Source organism: Phoca vitulina, unplaced genomic scaffold, assembly GCF_004348235.1.
Source record: "Phoca vitulina isolate PV1807 unplaced genomic scaffold, GSC_HSeal_1.0 scaffold57, whole genome shotgun sequence".
NCBI classification, from domain to species: Eukaryota; Metazoa; Chordata; class Mammalia; order Carnivora; family Phocidae; genus Phoca; species Phoca vitulina.
The window spans coordinates 2,864,526-2,869,708 of record NW_022589760.1 but is presented as its reverse complement, the minus strand read 5'-3'; positions in this window follow the sequence as shown (position 1 = coordinate 2,869,708).

Below are 5,183 nucleotides of genomic sequence, written 5' to 3'. Positions count from 1 at the left end.
TTCATGAACTGCTTTTCTTTATCTCACTAAAGCCTAAGTACCTTTCAAGCAGGGGACAGACCATATTTCACTTGCACCCATGCCCCAGTGGTGCTGGAGCACATTCTTTTGCACATCATAGGTGCTCAATAAATCCCTTCTGAGTGACTCTTTTTCTTCATACATACAAACTAGGAGCTACATGTAATTGGATAACTTAGGGAGTTTATCTAATTCTAAAATGTTAATTTCTGAGCTAATTGTTATTCAGATTTGGCTTCTCTGATAGTGTCTACTAAGAAGAGAAGACATAATGCTCCTTCCTGGGGTCATTTGATTTCACAATCTGCTTCTTCCTGAAACAATGAAGTTGAAACTTTTTTTTTTTTTTTTTTTTATCTGCCAGGCTTTCTAAATGCTAAAAACTTGCATACAATTGTACTTAATATGAAACACCCTCTCTTTTGGGAAAGAGGTTCTCATCCTAGTTCTGTGCAAGATCAAGTTACCAGATCAGTTAGTGCACTGTAAGACATTCTGTTACTGGCTGGATCTCATTGTCTGAGAGTTAATGATAAACTGAATGTCATCCAGTTCACAAGCTTCTAATCGTGACCGGCTGGTGTTTATAGGTCTTATGCCAATAAAGGCGTCCAAAAATGACAAATGTAACTGGATCAGTGAACATTTGGCTTCAAATCACTGTCAATTAGAAATAAAATGAGAGATTCCAGATCTTTCTTATTTTTTTGAATTGGTGTGTATATCAGACCCCCAAACAATCTCTGCAATGCAGCAAAAAGAAGCATCATTTGAAAAACTCATTCAAGATGAGAAGAGGTTACTTTCTCACTGTTTTCATTTCTAAATGGTTTCAGTTTTTGTATTCTTCCTTTCCAAATCTTAATACTGCCTTACCTAATGGAAACAGACGAGTGAAGAGGAAGTGTTCCATTTTAACTTGACTTCTAAAGACAGAAAAACAGTATGAAGAAAAATGGGTGAAGGAGATAAGCTCCCTATGAAAAATTATTCCAAATCTAAATGTGGAATTTTTCAAATTCCTCCCTTTCATTGACTGGTTAAAATTCAGTGTTATCTTTTAACTGTATATTCAGTGGTAAACATAGTCTTAGATGCTATAGAGCAGCACCAGAGGAATAAAAGACATAGTTTCTATCCTAGCAGAACAAATGATGATATTTGAGACAGCCAGGAGAGACATTTAAGGACTGCCTAATCAATAAGTGCAGATTCACATTTGGCACTGGGAAATGAGTGCAAATGGAATTCTTAGTGAACAAAAGGGGGATCAATAACAGAATGTTTCTAGAATATCTGTTGAATTTAGTAACTTCCATCCAAACCTATCACCAGGACCCTAGTCCAGTAAGCCATTGTCTCTCAAATGGACTATGAAAGACATGCCTAACTGGTTTCAATTCCTTCTGTCTTATACCCTTCCTATCAATATCCTACGTGGTAGTCAAACTGGCTTTTCTAAAATATCTTACATGGTGGTCAAACTGGTTTTTCTAAAATGCAACCAAAAATTTGTCATTCCTTTCCCAAAGTTCTTATACAGCTTCTTATTTCTCACAGGATAAAGTTAAAGCTACTTATCATTTGCCAGATAAAGGCCCCTAGAAATTTTTATGACCTGATCACACAAAGTTGACTTCTTCCACATTTTTTATTACTCTCTTTACTCTAATCTATGAATAATTCGCTCATTTATGTATTTATTCAACAAATATTTATTGAGCACCTAGTATACATTAGGCACTTTTATAGGTGCTGATGATACAACAGAAGGAAAAGCAGGTATTAGAAATTATCAATCTTCACTAACATTGCATTCCAGTGGAAGCTACAAATTCAAAATCTCTAATGCAGAACCTTTTTAGATGTGTTTTAGAAAGAGCAAGGAACTGGGGTGCCTGGGTGGCTCAGTCCATTGAGCGTCTGACTCTTGGTTTCAGATCAGGTCATGATCTCAGAGTTGTGAGATCTAGCCCTGCATCATGCCCTCCACTCAGTGTGGAGTCTGCTTGGGATTCTTTCCCTCTTCCTCTCCCTCTGCCCTCTCCCCCTGCTCATGCTCTCCCCCGCTCATAAATATATATATATTTATTTATTTATTTATTTATTTAGAGAGAGGGAGGGAGAACACAAGGGGGGAAGGGGAAGAGGGAGAGGGAGAAGCAGACTCCCCACCTGTGATGTGGGGCTCCATCCCAGGACCCCGAGATCATGACCTGAGCCAAAGGCAGACGCTTAACTGACTGAGTCACCCAGGTGCCCCTAAATAAGGAAAATCTTAAAAAAACAAAACAAAAACGAGGGGTGCCCAGGTGGCTCAGTTAAGCATCTGCCTTTGGCTCAGGTCATGATCCCAGGGTCCTGGGATTGAGCCCCACATCAGGTTCCCTGCTCAGCGGGAAGCCTGCTTCTCCCTCTCCCACTCCCCCTGCTTGTGTTCCCTCTCTCGCTGTCTTTATCTCTGTAAAATAAATAGATAAAATCTTAAAAAAAAAAAAAAGAGTAAGGGACCAATGTAGTTGAAGACATATGAGTGAGAGGGAAAGTAAGAGGTAAGGCATTCAGAGAAGGGGAAGTTTGTGGAGTCCTTGTGGGCCATTATGAGGACTTGGCTTTTATTCCTTGTGTACTGGGGAGCCATTTCACACTTTGTGCAGAGAAACAATATGGTCTTACTTGCTTTTCAAAATATTCAAATTCCTTGGTTTCCTATTATTTTGCTTTTTACAAATGAGGTATGATTTATGTACATTAAAATTCACCTTTTTAAATGTACAGCCCTGAGTTTCAAAAATACATACAATCATGTAATTACCATGATAATCAATATATGGAAGAACTTCATCGCTTTCCAAAATTCTCTTCAGCCCCTTTGTAATCAACACCTACCCCATGCATAGCAACTGGTAACCACTGATCAGTTTCCTGCTTTGTAATATTGCCTTTTCCATGTGTTATCTAAGTGGGATCATAGCATATACTCCTTTTGAGTATGCCTTCTTTTACTTAAGAAATACATTTAAGGCTCATTCATGTTGTTTCATGTGTATCAGTGATGCATTCCTGTTTATTGCTGAGTATAATTTCATTGTATAGATGCACCAGTTTGTTTATCAATTCATCTTTGGCAGGATTTTTGGGTTGTTTACACTTTTGGCTATTATAAACAATAAATAATGTTATGAACATTCACATAAAAGTCTTTCTGTGGACATGTTTCCATTTTCTTGGATAAATACCTAGAAGTGGGTTTGTTGGGTCTTATGGTAAGTATATGGCAAATTGTTCTCCAAAGTGTTTGTATTATTTTACATTACTATCAGCAATGTATTAGAGTTGTCACTTATCATATTTGACAAAATTCATTAGCTTTTTTCCCCCCATCTTAATATGCATATAGTGATATCTCTTTGTGGATTTATTTTGCTTTCCCCTAATGTAATGACATTGAATGTCTTCTCATATGTTTATTTGTCATGTATATACACTTTTTGGTCAAGTTTCTATTCAGATCTTCAGCCCAGTTTGTTTTATTGAGTTGTTTGTTTTCTTAATATTGAATTTTGAGAGTTCTTTATATATTCTAGATTCAACTCTTTCAGAATATGAATTTTGAAGGTATTTTCTCCCATTCCCTTTTAAAATATGAATTTTGAAGTTATTTTCTCCCATTCTGTAGTGTACTCTCATTTATTAACAGTTTCTTTGCATTTTGCAGCTTATTGACATATAATGTACATCCACTAAACTGCACATATTTAAAGTATACAACTTTATAAATTTTGACATATACATACATGCATGAAATCATTGTCATATTTAAGATGGTGAACATATCCATCACCCCCAAAATTTCTTCATGCTCCTTTGTAATTACCTCCTCCATCCCTCCATGCTCCTCATTCTCAGACAACCAGTGATCTACTTTCTGTCACTCTTGAATAGTTTGTGAGTTTTAAAATGTTATAAAGTAGAATCATACAATATTTACTTTTTTATTGTGTGGCTACTTTGACTCAGATAATTATTTTGAGCTTTGTCCATGGTATCTTGTGCATCAATTGTTCATTCTTTTTATTAGTTTTATTTCATTGTATGGATATACTGTAATTTAGTCGATCATTTGTTGATGAACATTTGGATTGGTAGCAGTATCTTTTGAAGAACAAACTTTTAAATTCTGAGGAGTTCAATTTTTCACTTTTATTTTATTTTAGCAATTTTACATTATTTTGTATCTAAGAAATTCTTGACCCCTGTAAATTTATAAGTGCATTCTCTTACATTTTATTTTAGTTTAATGGTTTTTGATTTTACATTTAATTCTATGTCATTTTGGTATATGATGCAAGGTATGGATAAAGGTATTATTTTTTGCACATGAACTTCCAATTATTAAAGCACCATTGTTGAGAGAGTATGTTTCATCATTTAATTGTCTTTGCATCTTTGTTGAAACTCAGTTGACCAATACAACACTGTATTGAATAGTGTGCTTCCGATTTTGCTCTTCTTTCCTAAAATTGTTTTAGATATTTTAGATACTTTGTTTTTCCATAAATATTTTATAAACAGCTTATTTATTTATATTTTTTATGCTGAGCAAAATAAGTCAAACAGCTTATTTATTTCTATAAATTGCCTTTATGTATATGTATATGAATTTATACATCAGTTGGGGAATAAATGACATATTAACAATATTGAGTCTTCCAAACCATAAGCACAATGTATAGTTTATCTCTCCATATAGTTAGGTCACCATTGACTTTCTCCTCAGTGCTTTCTGTTATTCAACATACAGTTACTGCACACATTTTCAAAACTTTACATCAATGTAATTCAAAGGACAATATATTTTAAAGTTTAATTTCTATTTTTTCATTGCTAGTGTTGAGAAATACAAATGATTTTTAAATATAGGCCTTTTATCTTGTAAGTTTTCTGAACTGATTTAATAGATCTCCTGGCCTTTGAACAGACTCTTTAGGATTTTCTATTTAGATGATCATGTCATATGAGAATACAGAATATTATTTCTTTCTTTCTAATTTGAATTGTCTTAAGTTTTTATTTAAATTCTGCTTAGTTAACATGTAGTGTGATATTAGTTTCAGGTATACAATATAGTGATTCAACATTTCCATACAGTACTGGGTGCT